Below are 20,453 nucleotides of genomic sequence, written 5' to 3'. Positions count from 1 at the left end.
CCCAGCCACCCTATCCCCTCCACTCCCCTCTAGTAACCCTCAATTTGTTTCCTAAAATTAAAAGTCTCTTATGGTTTGTTTCCCTCTCTGGTTTCATCTTGTTTCATTTTTTCCTCTCTTCCCCTATGATCTCTGCCTTGTTTCTTACATTCCATATGTCAGTGAGATCATATGATAATCATTTTTCTCTGATTGACTTATTTCGTTTAGCATAATACCCTCTAGTTCCATCCACATCATTGCAAATGGCAAGATTTCAATTTTTATGGCTGCATAATATTCCATGGTATATATATACACCACATCTTCTTTATCCATTCATCTGTTGATGGACATCTGGGCATTTTCCATAGTTTAGTTTAGGTATTGTGGACATTGCTTTTATAAACACTGGGGTGCAGGTGCCCCTTCGGATCACTACATTTGTATCTTCTGGTTAAATACCTAAAGTCTGAATTCTAAGGCATTTCTGAGACTTACTCATTTCCCCCTGGGTGTTTCCCATGTATACATGAGGTATACATGTTAATAAACTTCTCTTTGTTTTCCTCTTGCATCTCTGCCTTTCATTATAGGGTTTCCAGTTGAGAAGTTAGAATGGTAGAGAGAACATTTTTTTTTCCTCCCCTACAATATTCAAAGCCATTCAAAGACAATACAAGAAAAGATAAAGGTATATCTCACTCATGGCTATAGATGCAAATTTGCTAAACAAGATGTTAAACCCAATGCAGCAATATTTTAAAAGGATGATACATCCTGCTATATTAGCAGTATCCAGGAGTACAAGGATGATAAAACAGAAAATCTATTTATGGCATGCCTGGGTGGCTCAGTCCATTAAGTGTCTGCATTCGGTTCAGGTCATGATCCCAGGTCCTGAGATCAAGCCCCATGCTGGGCTCAACTGCTTAGTGGGGACCCTGCTTCTCCCCCTCCCTCTGCCTCTTACCTCACAGGTGTACACTCTGTCTCTTACCCACTCCCTCTCTCTCAAATAAATAAAATATTAAAAAAATCAATTTATGTAATCTACCACATGAACAGATAGATTAAAAAAGAGTCTCTCTCACACATTTAAATATATTTACATAAATTCTGTTGTATTCAGAAAATTCTATTCAGAAATGAAAATGAAGGAAAAACAGCTGTATCCTGCTATTATAAACATAATGTTGAGCTAAAGAAGACAGTCACAAAAAATTCTAATGATATGTGTTCATTCATAAAAAGGTTCAAAAACAAGACAAAATAAACTATATTGCATAAGAATGTATACTTAAGTTAAAAAAAACTATAAAGAAAATTAAGGAAATCATTATCACAAATGTCAGGACCATGGTGGCTACTAGAAGAAAGGGAAAAGAATATGATGAGGAAGAGCCACAGTGGGGTTCTTAGGTGCAGGCATAGTTGTATTATTAACACGTATGGTAAAAATGATAGAGTTAAGGTGTCCTGCTATTTTTACATGGGTGCTTAATAATATTTTTAAATCTCTGGATTTGTTTTTTAGGACCCATCTTGAACTTTGCTCTGTATAAATTACATTAGGTACTTGATGAACATCATCTTGTAGGGCACCTGAGTGGCTCATTTGGTTGAACATCTGTCTTCTGCTCAGATCACAAACCCAGGGTCCTGCAATCAAGCCCTGCATTGGGCTCCCTACTCTGCGGGGAGCCTGCTTCTTCCTCTTCCTCTGATGCTAATCCCCCTGCTTGTGCTCTCTCTCCTCTCAAATCAGTCAGCCAATCTTTAAAAAAATAAACATCATCTTGTAATTCCTTCTGAATACTTCATTTTAATCATAAGTTTTTTTCACTGTAGATAAGTTGACTGAAATTAGGATCAAAGACATTATAGGAAATCCTGAAGCTTTACTGCAACACTGTAACTAAACCCATGAATTGTTCCCCGCCCTATCCCCCCCAGCCCTGGGGATAAAGAGCAAAGAAGAATCTTCACAACATCCTTAGAAATACTTCTACTTGGCCAAATTGTTTCAAAATATCAAGAAGCCTTATCAATGATATAATCCTAATTCAGGCTTTGAAAATTAATATAATGGGCAAAGTGAAATTACTAGACCTCACCTGGGATAACATGCAACTGTTGATCTTGGAGTCATGAGTTCAAGCCACACACTGGGCATAGAGCTTGCTTAAAAAGAAGGGGGTGCGGGGGTCACCTGGGTGGCACAGTCAATTAAGAGCCCCACTTTTGGTTTTGGCACAGGTTGTGAGACTGAGCCCTGAGTGGGGCTCTATGCTCAGCAAGGAGTCTGCTTAAGACTGAACAAAATCAATGTACAGAAATCAGTTGCCGCCTTATATACTAACAATAAAAATACAGAAAGGGAAATCAGAGAATTGATTCCATTTACTATAGCACCAAGAACCATAAGATACTCGGAGTAAACCTAACCAAAGAGGGAAAACATCTGTACTCAAGGAACTACAGAACACTCATGAAAGAAATTGAAGAAGACACAGAAAGATAGAAGACCATTCCATGCTCATGGATCGGAAGAATAAACATTGTTAAAATGTCTATACTGCCGGGGCGCCTGGGTGGCTCAGTGGGTTAAAGCCTCTGCCTTTGGCTCAGGTCATGATCCCAGGGTCCTGGGATGGAACCCCACATTGGGCTCTCTGCTCAGCAGGGAGCCTGCTTCCTCCTCTCTCTCTGCCTGCCTCTCAGCCTACTTGTAATCTCTGCCTGTCAAATAAATAAATAAAATCTTTTTTAAAAAAGTCTATACTTTTTTTGTGTGTGGTGTAAGGAAATGGTCCAATTTCATTTTTCTGCATGTGGCTGTCCAATTTTCCCAGCACCATTTATTGAAGAGGCTGTCTTTTTTCCATTGGACATTCTTTCCTGCTTTGTCGAAGATTAGTTGACCATAGATTTGAGGGTCTATTTCTGGGCTCTCTATTCTGTTCCATTGATCTATGGGTCTGTTTTTGTGCCAGTACCATGCTGTCTTGATGATGACAGCTTTGTAATAGAGCTTGAAGTCCGGAATTGTGATGCCACCAAAGTTGGCTTTCTTTTTCAATATCCCTTTGGCTATTCGAGGTCTTTTCTGGTTCCATATAAATTTTAGCATTATTTGTTCCATTTCTTTGAAAAAGATGGATGGTACTTTGATAGGAATTGCATTAAATGTGTAGATTGCTTTAGGTAGCATAGACATTTTCACAATATTTATTCTTCCAATCCAGGAGCATGGAACATTTTTCCATTTCTTTGTGTCTTCCTCAATTTCTTTCATGAGTACTTTATAGTTTTCTGAGTATAGATTCTGTGTCTCTTTGGTTAGGTTTATTCCTAGGTATCTTATGGTTTTGGATGCAATTGTAAATGGGATTGACTCCTTAATATCTCTTTCTTCTGTCTTGCTGTTGGTGTAGAGAAATGCAACTGATTTCTGTGCATTGATTTTATATCCTGACACTTTACTGAATTCCTGTATAAGTTCTAGCAGTTTTGGAGTGGAGTCTTTTGAGTTTTCCACATATAGTATCATATCATCTGCGAAGAGTGATAATTTGACTTCTTCTTTGCCGATTTGGATGCCTTTAATTTCCTTTTGTTGTCTGATTGCTGAGGCCAGGACCTCTAGTACTATGTTGAATAGCAGTGGTGATAATGGACATCCCTGACGTGTTCCTGACCTTAGCGGAAAAGCTTTCAGTTTTTCTCCATTGAGAATGATATTTGCTGTGGGTTTTTCATAGATGGCTTTGATGATATTGAGGTATGTGCCCTCTATCCCTACACTTTCAAGAGTTTTGATCAGGAAGGGATGCTGTACTTTGTCAAATGCTTTTTCAGCATCTATTGAGAGTATCATATGGTTCTTGTTCTTTCTTTTATTGATGTGTTGTATCACATTGACTGATTTGCGGATGCTGAACCAACCTTGCAGCCCTGGAATAAATCCCACTTGGTCGTGGTGAATAATCTTTTTAATGTACTGTTGAATCCTATTGGCTAGTATTTTGTTGAGTATTTTCGCATCTGTGTTCATCAAGGATATTGGTCTATAGCTCTCTTTTTTGGTGGGATCCTTGTCTGGTTTTGGGATCAAGGTGATACTGGCCTCATAAAATGAGTTTGGAAGTTTTCCTTCCATTTCTATTTTTTGGAACAGTTTCAGGAGAATAGGAATTAGCTCTTCATTAAATGTTTGGTAGAATTTCCCCGGGAAGCCGTCTGGCCCTGGGCTTTTGTTTGGAGATTTTTAATGACTGTTTCAATCTCCTTACTGGTTATGGGTCTGTTCAGGCTTTCTATTTCTTCCTGGTTCAGTTGTGGTAGTTTATATGTTTCTAGGAATGCATCCATTTCTTCCAGATTGTCAAATTTATTGGCGTAGAGTTGCTCATACTATGTTCTTATAATAGTTTGTATTTCTTTGGTGTTAGTTGTGATCTCTCCTCTTTCATTCATGATTTTATTTATTTGGGTCCTTTCTCTTTTCCTTTTGATATGTCGGGCCAGGGGTTTATCAATTTTATTAATTCTTTCAAAGAACCAGCTCCTAGTTTCGTTGATTTGTTCTATTGTTTTTTTGGTTTCTATTTCATTGATTTCTGCTCTGATCTTTATGATTTCTCTTCTCCTGCTGGGCTTAGGGTTTCTTTCTTGTTCTTTCTCCAGCTCCTTTAGGTGTAGGGTTAGGTTGTGTACCTGATACCTTTCTTGTTTCTTGAGAAAGGCTTGTACCGCTATATATTTTCCTCTCAGGACTGCCTTTGACTCAAAATGGATGAAGGACCCCAATGTACGAAAGGAATCCATCAAAATCCTTGAGGAGAACACGGGCAGCAACCTCTTCGACCTCTGCCGCAGCAACATCTTCCTAGGAACAACGCAAAAGGCAAGGGAAGCAAGGGAAAAAATGAACTATTGGGATTTCATCAAGATCAAAAGCTTTTGCACAGCAAAGGAAACAGTTAACAAAATCAAAAGACAACTGACAGAATGGGAGAAGATATTTGCAAACGACATATCAGATAAAGGACTAGTGTCCAGAATCTATAAAGAACTTAGCAAACTCAACACCCAAAGAACAAATAATCCAATCAAGAAATGGGCAGAGGACATGAGCAGACATTTCTGCAAAGAAGACATCCAGATGGCCAACAGACACATGAAAAAGTGCTCCATATCACTCGGCATCAGGGAAATACAAATCAAAACCACAATGAGATATCACCTCACACCAGTCAGAATGGCTAAAATCAACAAGTCAGGAAATGACAGATGCTGGCGAGGATGCGGAGAAAGGGGAACCCTCCTACACTGTTGGTGGGAATGCAAGCTGGTGCAGCCACTCTGGAAAACAGCATGGAGGTTCCTCAAAATGTTGAAAATAGAACTGCCCTATGACCCAGCAATTGCACTATTGGGTATTTACCCTAAAGATACAAACGTAGTGATCCAAAGGGGCACATGCACCCGAATGTTTATAGCAGCAATGTCCACAATAGCCAAACTATGGAAAGAACCTAGATGTCCATCAACAGATGAATGGATAAAGAAGAAGTGGTATATATACACAATGGAATACTATGCAGCCATCAAAAGAAATGAAATCTTGCCATTTGCAACAACATGGATGGAACTAGAGCGTATCATGCTTAGCGAAATAAGTCAAGCGGAGAAAGACAACTATCATATGATCTCCCTGATATGAGGAAGTGGTGATGCAACATGGGGGCTTAAGTGGGTATGAGAAGAATCAATGAAACAAGATGGAATTGGGAGGGAGACAAACCATAAGTGACTCTTAATCTCACAAAACAAACTGAGGGTTGCTGGGGGGAGGGGGTTTGGGAGAAGGGTGTGGGATTATGGACATTGGGGAGGGTATGTGATTTGGTGAGTGCTGTGAAGTGTGTAAACCTGGTGATTCACAGACCTGTACCCCTGGGGATAAAAATATATGTTTATAAAAAATAAAAAATTAAAAAAAAATGTCTATACTGCCTAAAGCACTCTATACTTTCAATGCCATTCCAATAAAAATCCCACTGGCATTTTTCAAAGAGCTGGAACAAACAATCCTAAAATTTGTATGGAACCAGAAGAGACCCTGAATTGCTAAGGAAATGTTGAAAAAGAAGAACAAAACTGGGGGAATCACATTGCCTGACTTCAACCTTTACTACAAGGCTGTGATCACCAGGACAGTGTGGTACTGGCACAAAAACAGACATATAGACCAGTGGAACAGTAGAGAGCCCAGATATGGACCCACAGCTTTATGGTCAACTGATCTTCGACAAAGCAGGAAAAAATATCCAGTGGAAAAAAGACAGTCTCTTCAATAAATTGTGCTGGGAAAATTGGACAGCTAAGTGTAGAAGAATGAAACTCGGCCATTCTCTTACACCATACACAAAGACAAATTCAAAATGGTTAAAAGACCTCAACGTGAGGCAGGAGTCCATCAGAATCCTAGAGGAGAACATAGGCAGTAACCTCTTCGAAATCAGCCACAGCAACTTCTTTCAAGATATGTCTCCAAAGGCAAAAGAAACAAAAGCGAAAATGAACTTTTGGGACTTCATCAAGATCAAAAGCTTCTACACAGCAAAGGAAAAGGTCAAAAAAACAAAGAGGCAACCCACGAAATGGGAGAAGATATTCACAAATGACAGTACAGACAAAGGGCTGATATCCAAAATCTATAAAGAACTCCTCAAACTCAACTCACACAAAACAGATAATCATGTCAATAAAATGGGCAGAAGACATGAAGAGACACTTCTCCAAAGAAGAAATACAAATGGCTAACAGACACATGAAAAAATGTTCATCACCACTAGCCATCAGGGAGATTCAAATCAAAACCATGTTGAGATACTACCTTACACCAGTTAAAATGGCCAAAATTGACAAGTCAGTAAACAACATGTGTTGGAAAGGATGGAATGCAAGTTGGTACAGCCACTTTGGAAAACAGTGTGGAGATTCCTTGAGAAATTAAAAATAGAGCTTTTCTGTGACTCTGCAATTGTACTATTGGGTATTTACCCCAAAGACACAGATGTAGTGAAAAGAAGGGCCATCTGTACCCCAGTGTTCATAGCAGCAGTGGTCACGGTCGCCAAACTGTGGAAAGAACCAAGATGTCCTTCAGTGGATGAATGGATAAAGAAGATGTGGTCCATATATACTATGGAGTATTATGCCTCCATCAGAAAGGATGAATACCCAAATTTTGTACCAACACGGACAGGACTGGAAGAGATTATGCTGAGTGAAATAAATCAAAAAGAGAGAGTCAATTATCACATGGTTTCACTTACTTGTGGAGCATAAGGAATAACACGGAGGACATGGGGAGATGGAGAGGAGAAGTGAGTTGGGGGATATTGGCGGAGGAGACAAATCATGAGAGACTGTGGACTCTGAGAAACAAACTGAGCATTTTGGAGGGGAGGGGGTGGGGTGTTGGGTGAGCCTGGTGGTGGGTATTATGGAGGGCATTTATTGCATGGAGCACTGGGTGTGGTGCATAAACAATGAATTCTGGAACAGTGAAAAGAAATTTTAAAAAAGACTCTCCCTCTCCCTCTGCCTCTCACCACCATTCTCTCTCAAATAAATAAATAATCTTTAAAAAGGTGGGAGGAATGTCCAAATAGGAATCAACCACAGATGAGTTATCTGTGATGGTAAAAGATGTTTCTTATGCTTTCAAGTTTTCTTTGTCCTGTCCAGAATATTATAGGAAAACACAGATGACTCAATTACTTTTTCATGCCTCTCCACTTAGCTTTGCCTTTTCCTTTTGAATCCTTGATACCATCTTTGTCCTGCTTAGGCATTTTGAAGCCAACCCATTTCTTCCTGTAGCACAGCCCCTTGCCACCAGGCCTGGAGCTTTATAATGCTGTGTAACTACAAGTCATCCCATTTTACTTCCTTCCTGGTCTTCTCCTGCTCTATATGATCTGTAATCATGACCTGTTTATATTCTCCTAGCATCTTTGCAAGGCCTTGAAGGTGTGCTAAGTCAAAGACCTTTGCAGCTTTGAGAGCATCTAGTTAATTCTGTTTATATTCATTTATATTCATTTCTGTGTGCATATTGAATTCTTCCTTCCAGAAGCCTAGCTTCTCCACCAGTTTCTGCAGCTTCTTTCTAAGGAACATTTCAATCTCCATATGAATCCAGTTCTTGTCTTTGGTATTCAGACTTAAGTTTCTCAGTCTCAGTCCTACAAGAGTTCCTCTGTGTCACATTTGTTCTGGCACTGTGAACTATTTGGTTCAGTGTTTCTCTTCAGGCAGGAGTTCTCTGTGCTGGTTTTGGCCATTATCTCTTGTATCTCGTCCTTGAGGTGAGTAATATGCTCATTCTGAATCTGTACTTCAAGTTGCCATTTTTTTTATATTAAGTAGCTGTTTTTGAAAAGATTTTTATCTGTTTTATTGTTTGTTTCTTTTGTTACCACTGTTTTTGTTTTTTCCCTTTTCCTCCAATTCTAGAGGCTGGAGAGTCCAAGATCAAGGCACCAGCTGATTTGCTGTCTGGTGAGGCTATCTTTCTGGTTCACAGTTTTCATATTGCATCCTCACATAGTGAAAGGCTGGACTCTATGTATGGTTTTTATATACCCTTAATTCTGTCATGTATCATTTTTTTTTTCAAACGGTTAAATTAAGTAATCATTTCTTCTCTTTACTACCTCTTTCCGTAGTGGTATCTTATGGTAATGCCTACCAATAGGCCTGCTGTTCCTCCTGCCACTGCTGTGCCCACAGAATCTGTGCAGAGGTAGTAATGGCCAGCCCTCACTCCTAGTATCACTGATCCCTGCTCATATGGTGTCTTTCTGAGGTCACCCACCTCAGGGCCCTAGTTCCTGGATTATGATTGGCAAGGTATTTTCTGAACACAATGTATTTGACCTCCCATGATGAATAAAAAAAATTTAGATAATCATATTCTACATGAAAACAGAAGGAAAGTGCATCTAGGATGCATGGAAGAAGTGAGTCTCTAATTGTATGCTATTTTTCATTACCAGCAAAGGTACCTAAACTAACATGGTTGATGTCTTGTCATACCAGTGGCCTTAGACATGAATTCTTCATTCATTCTTTTATTAGTGCCTCATCATGCTGGGGCTTAGGCATGAATTTGTTGGAGCTGGACTGGAAGAATGAGTAACAACTAGAGTAACTGGTTCTTTTTTATTATTGTTATCTTTCAGAATTTCTCTTTTCCCTCAGATATTGGCCACTGTCTTTCACCAAATACCCCTTGTGATTCTTCTTCCACATGGAAAGTCTTTCCCAGGAGGCAAATCAGCCTCTCACATAAGTAGATTATTCTAACTGCCTCCTCAGGATTTTGGTCAGATCCAAGCATGTAGAAATCCTCCAAAGAAAGGAGAAGCCTGGGTCCATGTTGCCAAGATTTATGGCAGTTTTACCTGGACATTGCAGTGATCAGTTACAGTCTTTGTCACCCTTCTGGCTTATTCTTCCCAATTGTAGCAGCCCATGGGAAGGTTGCTTGTGGAAAAATAATCTTATTTCTTCTGATTTTGTCAGGTATGAGTCAGTATATGATGGTCATGGCAGGGAGACATGTATAAATATGGTATTAGTAATTGGAATTCCTGCATACATAGTGAAAGGCTCAATAAATAGACTTAAAATTTCTCCTGACATTTAAAATATTGTGTTGTCTAAAATAATGATTTCAGCAACTTCACTTTTATAGTCTTATGAAAGATGCGGTTTTGCCTTCAGTGAAGTTTATGCCACAAGCCAATCAGATTTCAAATTAGAGAAGGCAACAACAGGTGTGGGTGAGGATGTGGAGAAAGGGGATCTCTCTTACACTGTTGGTGGGAATGCAAACTGGTGCAGTCACTCTGGAAAATAGTGTGGAGGTCCCTCCAAAAGTTAAAAACAGAACTACCCTAGGATCCAGGAGTTGCACTATTAGATATTTAACCAAATGATACAAAAATACTGTTTGGAAGGGATATATGTACCCTGGTATTTATAGCAGTATTATCAATAATAGCCAACCTATGGAAAGAGCCCAAATATGCCAATAGATGACTGAGTAACTCAGCCATCAAAAAAGAATGAAATCTTGCCATTTGCAATGACACGAATGGAGCTAGAGAGTGTGACGCTAAGGGAAATCAGCAGTCAGAGAAAGATAAATACCATATGATTTCACTCATATGTGGAATTTAAGAAAGAAAACAAATGAACATGGGGGTAGAAAAGAGAGAGGCAAAGCAAGAAACAGACCCTTAACTATAGAAAACAAACTGAGGGTTATTAAAAGGGAGGTGGGTGGTGGAGGGTGGCCTGGGGGGAGATGGGCTAAATAGATGATGGAAATGATGGAGGGCATTGCGATGAATACTGGGTATTGTATGTAATTGATGAGCCACTAAATTCTATACTTGATACTAATGTTCCACTGTATGCTAATAACTGGAATTTAAATAAAAATTTGGAGAAAGGAAAAAAAGAGAGAGAAGTCAAAAGAATGAGTCTGTATTAGATCCATCTTGTGAGGTTAGTGGGGACCAAGGGCACTCATGTCTAAGCTGACATATTGTGGCCCTGGAATCTGGGTTAGGCTTGGGGGCTGTAATTCAAAAGGCTTAATAAGTAGGCCTTATAAGCTTGTGGACAAGCTGAACCAAAAGCTATACTTTCTATCCTAATGAGATCAGTTTAAATGAGATCATCAAGTATACTAATGATCCCTTTCTTTGAACTTTGCTTTTTTAGTTCTGTTGAGGCATAATTGATACATAAAACACACATATTTATGGATACTTTTTGGTGAGTTTGGACATACACATACACCTGTGATACCATCACCACAATCAAGATTCTACACATTTCTGTCACCTCCATTTTTGTTTTGTTTTGTTTTGTGTGTGTGTGTGTTTGTGTGTGTGTATGCGTTTTCCTTTGCAATTTCTAAGCACTGTTCTTCCAGTCTGGTGTGTTTTTGTTTTCAACAGCACACACCTGGTGTTGTCTTTAGAGGCCTACTCCTGGGCTGCTGGATCTGCTTTTTTCCAACAGCAGAAAGTTGGAATTACCAGGGAGATCACATGCCCTTTGCCCACTGCCAACCCATTTGTGTCTGTTCGGGCTGCTATAACAAAATAACAAAACACCACAGACTGGGTGGTTGATAAACAATAGAAATGTTGCTCTGGAGCCTGGAAGTCTGAGACCAGGTTGTTAGCATGATCAAGTGATGGCCCTCTTCTGGGTCATAGACTTCTTGTGCATTTCCTTGGAGGAAGGGGCCAGGGAGCTCTGTGGGGTCTCTTTTATCAGGGCGATAATCCCATTCATGGTGGCTCTACCCTCATAACCTAATCACCATTCAAAGACACCCCCCCCCACTTCCTGATACCACCATCTTGAAGATTAGGTTTTCAACATACGAATGTTTGGGGGAAACAAACATTCAGATCAGAGCACTGGGCAACCTTTACCCAATGACTGATGGGTGCAGGAGTAAGAAAGCCCAGCTGTTGCTTTAGAAATAGCAAAATGTCTGAGGTGTAACTTCCTCAGGATCAGATGGAGGTCAAGACCTGGCCTGAGATGTATGTTTGCTTGCTTTTTTCCCCTCCCTGTTTCTTCCCCTTTGGCCAGGCTCCCCTCAAAACCTATCCATCATGAAACACTTCTATCAGAATAACACTTCTATCAGGATGTGCTTTTGGGTAACTGATGGTGACAGTCCACAGTTAGCCAATGTATTAGAAAGCCACTACTTCTACTCAAGAAGAAACTTCAAGGAGCCGGGTTCCTTTCTTTGAAATTCCTCTGCCCTAAATAGAAAATAAATGGCATTCAAAAAGAAAAGTTGGATGGATGTTGAAATAAACAAATTAAATTTCATTTCATTGCACATATGTTTAGAGTTAACTGAAAAATCACATTTCATAACTTGATTAGTAGAGGAAGTAGAAGAGAAATGACACTCGGTGCCTGTCCATTAATAAATACGTGTGTACTAGTAACTGCTTGAAAACAGTCAGCTTTGAATCAGGTTCAAATTGGCTGCTGCTGAGATGGTGGGAATGAAATTCAATGTCTGAGCCAGTTTTCAAAATGTTCTGCTTTCAGTTTGAATCATAAGGAAAAAAAAAAAAAGCCTTTCCCTAACTTTATTTCTTTTCTCTTCCCTTTTAGAGTTGGCTTAAAAATCCAGAATACTGCACTGCTAAATAAATTTGTAGATTTACTGGTACCATTTCTGTTTATTATGTTTCAAATTCGATGAAACAACATTTGACATAAATTGACTTCATGTTTCAATGCACAGCAGGATTTGTTTTTGGTTCTGAATTAATGTTATTCCGTAGCATGCATTGTTGCCATCGAGAAGCCAAATCAGAGAATCAGAATGGCAACACTAATCAACTTGGAGGCTTTTTCAAATTTCATGTTTTGGAATCCCTGTGAATTTGGAACATCTTCTGAATTTGAAAAAGTAACCAAACTCTTTCATCAGTTTTTGTTGGATACTTAAGACTATACAAAGGACCGGAGGATTCCATGCTTAGAAATCTCTTTCCAGTGGCTATTTTAGGGATGTTTCTCTATCCATGGGCACCAGGGTGCTCCCCTTTGCTGTGGGAACTGTTTCCTCTTAATCGCAGCATTAAGATTTATACAGTGTTACTCTACCACCTGCACAGAGTTGAAGGACCTTTGTTTTCCAGTCAGAATCTGTACTTGGAATAGGAGCTAAGACAATCTGGTGTCCATCTCTGCTGATCTCTTAGAAGAGAGGTAACACTTGGGACTAGAGTTACTATTGATTAGTGTATTAGTTTCCTAGGGCCTCCATTGCAAACTATCCCACACTGAGTAGCTTGAAACACCATAAATTTATTTCACATTCCAGAGCCAGAAGTCTGAAATCAAGGCCATCTTCTCTTTTGTGGCTCTAGGGGACAATTCTTCTTTGCCTCTTCTAGCTTCTTGTGTTTGCTGCAATGCTTAGCATATTTTGGCTGGAAAGTATCTCACTCAAGTCACATGGCCATCTTCTCCCTGTGTCTCCCCTCTGCATGTCCGTCTGTGTCCAGATATCCCTCTTTTCCATGGATACTGGTCGTATTGGATTAGGGTCCACCCTAATGATGTCATCTTAACTAATTACATCTGCGGTGATCTTATTTCCAACATATCTTTTTTGGGGGAACACCATTTAATGTGTAATAGTTAGGTCTCCCTGAAGGAGACTCTGCGATGAAATATATCTGCAAATAAATCATTAAGTAAGTGTTCACAGGAAAAATCAGTCACGGACTAAGGGAAACAGGGTAGGAAAAGGGAAAAGCAAAAGTCCCACAGAGGGTAGGGGAGCTAAGTCTTATTCCATGTAAAACCTGTAAATATAAAGTATATCTTTGAGTTTTCCTGATTAGAGGCGAGGAAGCAGAGCATTCACATGCCTTCAGACATTATCATTGTCTGAGGGCTACCCTAGGGACACCTGGGTTACTCATTCAGTTAAGCATCTTCCCTCAGCTCAGGTCATGATCTCAGGGTCCTAGATCGAGCCCCACATTGGGCTCCCTGCTCAGAGGAGTCTGCTTCTTCCTCTCCTTCTGCCTCTCCCCTCTGCTTGTATTATGTCTCTCTCTGTCAAATAAATGAAATAAAATCTTAAAATATATATGTGAATAAGAGCTACCCTAGAGGTGGAGGAATGTAAATTCCAAGCACTTCCATTTCTGCTACATGACTGCAAATGACTCCAGGACCACCTCAGTTGCCCCCTAAATGGATTACAGGTGCTAACTGTTGGAAGGAAAAGTATACCAGAGCCAAGGGATCCACAAAAAGGACAAAAACGGTAGGATGGTGGTCTGGGTAGAACACTGACGTTGGCTACAGGGGCATGGCCACTCCCAGCATATTACCTGAGCAAAAGACCAGTCTTCAGGGACAGAAAAAGGAAGCCAGCCCAAGAAAGAGGGCCCAGAGACAGAGCTCTTTCTGGATACTTTATGTTTCTCCTTCAAGATATAATCTCTTTCTGAGGCTCTGCTATATTTTCTCCAAGTAATTTCACAGTATTCTCCTGTTTTGTAGTAAATACCCAGTTTTATAAGATTGATTATAAGATTTTTTATAAGATTAGGTGCACCTGGGTGGAGCAGTCAGTTGAGCTTCCAACTCTTGGTTTTGGCTCAGGTCATGATTTCAGGGTTCTGGAATTGGGCCCCTCATTGGGGTCTATGCTCAGCATGGAGTCTGCTTTAGATTCTCTTTCCCTCTGTGCCCGGCCCTTCCACTTGTGTGCGTTCTTTCTCACTTTCTCTCACAAATAAATGAATAAATCTTTTAAAAAGATTTCTTATAAGATTAATTATCCAAATTTCCCAAATTCAGCTTATCATTCCTCCCTGGAATTTTTTCCCTTTCTCTGGATGACACCACTGTTCATTTGTTCAGTTACACAAGTTAACCGCTGTGAGTTATCATTACTGCCCAGATCCTGTCAGATCCCAGGTCCCATGGAATCATCTCTACAACATGTCTGAGACCTATATCCTCTCCATTTTCACTACTGTCCCTCTGTTTCAAAACCTCTTCAGTTATATATACATGTATATCTATATATTTGTTACGATTCCAGCAGTTTTCAACCAGTTTCTCTTCCTCCCATCTGTCCTATTTTATTCTGCACAGTACTACTGTTTATCTTTACGCACGCACACACCTGTTCATTTCTCAACTATTTACTGAGCACCCATATTTCAAGAAAAAGTGGAAAATACAAATATGAATGTGATGTTGATAACAGCAACATATATTATTGTGCCTGGCACTGTTTTAAGTGCTTTACATGTCTTAGCTCATTAAATTCTCATTAAAAAATATGAACAAGGTACAATTTGTACCCTTTAGAAGTTAAAATGAAACAAAAAAAAACCCAGATGTGGAAAAGAGAAGTGATTTATTCAGCCTGCAACTACCCTTGTAAGGGGTTTGGTGTGAGAGTTAAGTGCTAGAGAAAAAGATTCGAGTGAATGTTTTCTCCTTTCTTCCGAAGAGAACACAGCCAACACCATTTTAGGTACATAGGAGAGAAATTCATGTGTTGCATCCAGTGACTGTTTCAGGGAATTAGGGCCTAATTCTCCAGTGGAACCCCATTGAAAATAGAAATCCTATTGCGATAATCATTTTGCAATATACATGAATATCCATTGTTATGCTGTACACTGGAAACTAATATAATGTTGTGTTCCATTATACCTCAACTGAAAAGAAAATGGGAGAGAAGTGAGATTATAGGGTTGGCAAATGTTGGATCCAGTATTGGATCTCAGTCTTTGGACTCTAGTTGCCCATGTTCTCAGCCACTATGGATTGCTAACACATGCTGTCATGGACAGTTTTCCTTGTCACAGCTGTCTAGTATTCATCCTCTTCCTATTGTTGGTATAAGGGGGAAGAGAACTAATTTTTCTCCTATACTGGGTTCTTGGCTGAAACTCTGTCCCCAGCTAATAAAAGATTCATGGGAGGAAAACAAACGTAAGTTTAATAACACATATACTTCTGTATACATGGAAAAGTCCCAGGAACTGCATAACTCCCTGAAATGGCTCAAGCCACCACCTTCTATACTATCTCCAGCTAAAGAGAAAGAAAACGTGTGTGTGTGTGTGTGTGTGTGTATTGGGGGCCAGTTGTGGAAGGTTATCAAGCAAAGCACACTAAACGAGGGTAAGATTGTTATGCAGACTTTTCCATTGATAAGAGTTTCTAGAGCTTTAGAGTCCTTTCCCTCCTCTTGATACAGAGAAAAAGACATCCTTACAAAGGGAGTTCACTTTACAAACGGATACCTTCTAGTCAGTTTTCAAAGCTTCTCCTGTGTCTGTTGTTTCTTAAAAATAATAGTTCAAGATAATCCTAATGCCAAAAAGGCATATTTTGGATTGTTATATTCTACTTCCCCTTCCTTGAGAATCCCATTTTCCGTGCAGAGCTTTGCCTCCCATCAGGGAACATGAAATTGCCCAAGGGAGCCAGGCATAAACCCATAACCCATTCCATGATGAGGTTGTGCACCCACACCCACGACTTTAAGACTAGAGAGAGTAACTCAGCAACACAAGGTAAATTTAGGGTATCCTCCCCATTACTGAGACCATGTTAATAGGTGTTTAGCATCAGTGGTATCCACTGATTCAAAACACAGATTTACCTCACCTTAGGGGTTTTCCTCACCTTAAGATTTGTTAAAGAAAAAGTTATTCACAACACTTGTAAAAGAATGAGAAGGCAGACTTTACTGAGAACCACCACAATTGGTGTATGAACCACTACAATGGTATTTTGCAGTGGGGGAGACAGATAGGACTCAATTCCAAATACATGAATGAAAAATGGAATTTTTAGCCAAGGAGGAGTGTGAGGGACATTTTGATGGAAAAATTAGTGAAAAGAAACATCAGAGTGAAGGGTTGCTAGATTCTCTGGCTAAAGTGACCTAATAGAATTTTTCGAAGGCAGGCTGTCACTAGGGGGAAGTGTACATCACCTAGGGGATGGATGGTGGAGGATGAATAATGTGGTCAGAACTTGAAAGTGGTTAGGTATCAATGGCTGGTGATTCAGGCTAAACTGGCTTAGCAGGGTTCTTGTTAGAAGTGGACAATACAAAGATGAACATGGAGGCCCAAAAATCAGGACCTAGTTGAAAAGACAAATCAGAGGAGCCTGATTAGAGATTGGGCTAAGACAAAATCTTTGTCAAATATGTGTGTGTAATCTTTATGTATATATATAACCATTAACAGAGTTCGTGTACATATTATAAAATAGGAAGTGAACCACTGTTTATAGTTTACCATTATTATTACACAGTGACTTTTTAAAGATAGGGCTGATTTCTGAACATGTGCCTCATGGAGTTGTAAGGATTAAAATTTTACCTCTATATAGATGTATACAGAGATTCATTGGAGATATAGTGAACCAGCATCTCCAGTAGTAGGCATAAATCCATGCCTAATATATATAAAATTATATATATATAATGTATACTGTGCACCCTAAAGATACAGACCTATTAACAGGGATTATATGCTCTCTCTCGCTCTCTCTTTTTTTTTTTTTTTTGGATGGATATAGCAGTGGTCTTCAAACTTTTTTGATCAACACCCTAAATGTGTTGTTTAAAATCTCTTTTGCTTTCTTTTTGGATTTTATTCATTTTTATTTTTATTTTTTAAAAAACTTTATTTATTTAAATAAGTAATCTGTATACCCAACCCAGGGCTCAAACTCACTACCCTGAGATCAGGAGTTGCATGCTCTTCTTTTTTTTTTTTTTAAATTTTATTTATTTATATGACAGAGAGATCACAAGTAGGCAGAGAGGCAGACAAAAAGAGAGGGGGAAGCAGGCTCCCTGCTGAGCAGAGAGCCCAATGCGGGGCTCAATCCCAGGACCCTGAGATCATGACCTGAGTTGAAGGCAGCAGCTTAACCCACTGAGCCACCCAGGCGCCCCTTGGCATGCTCTTCTGACTGAGCCAGCCAGGGTCCCCTTTTCTTGGATTTTAAATGCTTCATTATGTTTAAACATTTCATATCTTTGGAATTTATTTTGGCTAATGGAGTGAGGGAGAATTCCCTCTATTGCTTCTCCCAATTTATTTTACTTTTTTTTTTTTTTTTTAAGATTTTGCTTATTTAGTTAACAGAGAGAGAGCGAGCACAAGTAGGGAGAACATGCAAAGGGAGAGGGAGAAGCAGGCTCCCCGCCAAGCACGGAGCCTGATGCAGGGCTCGATTCCAGAACCCTGGGATCATGACCTGAGCTGAAGGCAGGCCTTCAGGCCACCCAGGCACTGCCCCCTGCCCCAGACCAATTTATTTTCCAATGACCAACCAACACCATGTGCTGTGAATAATCCGCCTGGAGCCCAAATAAAACTATCTTCAAAATATGCTGCAGGACATTTGTTATAGACTGTTGGCTGAAGAATTGTGTGTGAAGGACACCTGAGGCTTCAGCCTGCTTGGTTTTAAATCCAGAATGTCAGAACAGGTTCATGTGGATTGTGAGGCTCCGGCTGACAAGATCGGCTGGGTGGTCTTGCAGTAAAGCCCCCTGTTGAGTGATGACTTGGCATTTGGTCTTCTCTGGGTAAGAATGAGCTACAGGTTGGTTGCCTCCTGAAGGAGGGTAAAATATAACATCCTAAAATATGACTCTTTGGCATATTGATTTTTTGAAGCTCATTTTTAAGAAACCGCAAACACAGGTGCAATTCTGAAAAGTGAGAAATTACCCTTTTGTAAAAAACATTTGTACGTGTATGAGAAATCTCTATTTGTAAGAGTATCTTCCTTGCTGAACTAGCAAGAGAAGGGTGGCTAAATCTCTAGGAACTCTTAGCAATGGGGAAGGCAAAGACCTAAATCCCCATGATGATGGTACCCTTGTTTACTGTGCCTGGTAACCTCTCATAAGGGACACCCTCCCCTCCCCCAACATCTTTTGTCTTTTGCTGAAGATGGTATTTAGGGCCACTTCAGAGAGATACTCCATTTTCCTGGGTCTCTCCCATGCATACAGGAGGCATACATGTTATTAAACATCTGTTTATTTTTTCTCTTGTATGTCTGTCTTTTATCAATTATTAGACCAGCCAAAGAACCTTGAAGAGAAGAAGGAAAAAAACTTCCCACTGCTACATTTTCTACCCCCCACCCCCACCTTGCTGCCACACTAACTGCCTGTTTCTGGAAGATGCTTTGATCAGGGCTGCCTTCCCTGCCACTTTATGTCAGAGAGTAGCCCTGAGGAGTCTCCTCTCTGTTTGAGGATTTCTTTTACCTTTAGTGCCTGAGGTTATTGGTCACACCACTTTGAAGAATGAAGAGAGGTAGACCACTCTTCATCTGGTCTAATGAGTGGTGGGCAGCAAAGCAAAGTTTATTGAGTGATAGTACCAAGCTCCCGAAGGGGGGGGGGCCAAGAGGGTTGCCATTTTGACATTTAAATCTAGGGGTTTTATGACATTGTTGATGGGCTGTTTTAATCTGATTAACCCTCCTTGCACCTGTCACCCAATTAGGTTTTTGCCCATGCGCTCATCTACCTATCAGGCAGTTGCTTACATGGGAAAGGGTGGAGGGCTTCTTCCAGGGTGGTGTACAATTACAGGTTGGGGGTCTTCCTCCTTTTAAGGGTAGTTTCCTCTTAGGAGGGGGGCCCCTTGCCCATGCCTTCCTTTCTTCAACCTGTCCTCTGTTATCCCTTACCTCAGACCAGCCCTGCACTAGAACTTGCTTTGTTAAGCAGGGGATTCTTGTGCTACTTATTTTTTGAAAAGCTTTATGCTCTACTCAAATTCCAGAGTTCACACTCAAATTCTGATAATTAGTAGCTGTGTGATAATTAGGGGCCAAGGCCAAGCTGCCCCAAGAAGGTCCACTTTGGCATGAACATTATTTTGAGTTAAAAAGCAATCACAACCCAGCTGATCCAGGAAAAGCTCTATAGAAGCAAAGGGCAGGCTGCCTCAAAATGTGCCACTTTGGCATATTGATTATTTTAAATAAAAGTTACTTAAGAGACAGCCTGTGTAGCAAGGACACTTAGAGCCTCCTCTGTCCCTCTGAACACAAGAAATAAACCTCTCATGTGAAAGGTACCCTCCTTGTACCAGAATGTAAAGAAAAGTCTTTCACCAAAAATAGAAAACTTAAAGCCCAGAAAGCTGTATATACAACACTTGTAATATTTTACTAATTTACTACCCTAGTCCAAATTCTGTTTAGAACTCATCATTCACTGGAGCTCCCAAAGTTCAGTTTTTTTGTCCTGCCAGTTCCTTGCAGACTGATTGTCTCTTTGTCTAAAAATTTAAAAAAATGCCTGCCTTGGTCATTTCTTTGGTCTCCATTCTATGATTGGGCCTCCATGCACATTTAATAAAACTTTGGTTTTTTTTAACTCCTGTTAATCTGTTTTATGTCAATTGAATTCTTAGACCAGCTGAAAGACCTTGAGAGTAGAGAAGAATTGTTTCTTCCCTTCAGCTCTTTACCTGCCCCCCCACCCCCAATTGTGTGAAAGAATTTAGGTAGAGGGCCTGTCCCAGGAAGAAAGCTGTCACCAGAGATAACTACATTACAATTGAAATTATGCAGGATGGACTGGGAGGAACCTAGCAAGGCCTGTTTGATCAAAGTCCTCTCTGTGTCCCATTTTTTGAGCAGGTATTTGTTTACCAAACGTGGACTCTTTTTCGTTCTTCTTCAGAATTGTACTTCTTTCCTTTGAAGTGCCAGCCCCCATCTCCTTCTTACTTCAGGATGACTTACAGACCTCATTTTGCCTGTCTATGGAGTTTCCATGTCTGTGTGGATTCCCCATA

The 20,453-nt window shown here is 40.0% G+C and overlaps 1 pseudogene; it reads right to left on the bottom strand.

The window, feature by feature from the left end:
• Positions 1–7,769: 7,769 nt before the first annotated feature.
• On the bottom strand, positions 7,770–8,436 carry LOC106006049 (annotated as a pseudogene).
• Between the last annotated feature and the right edge of the window lie 12,017 nt (positions 8,437–20,453).

Source organism: Mustela putorius, unplaced genomic scaffold, assembly GCF_011764305.1.
Source record: "Mustela putorius furo isolate JIRA1106 unplaced genomic scaffold, ASM1176430v1.1 tig00003836_pilon_pilon_pilon, whole genome shotgun sequence".
Taxonomy (NCBI): Eukaryota; Metazoa; Chordata; class Mammalia; order Carnivora; family Mustelidae; genus Mustela; species Mustela putorius.
This window is presented reverse-complemented; position numbering and strand designations above follow the sequence as displayed.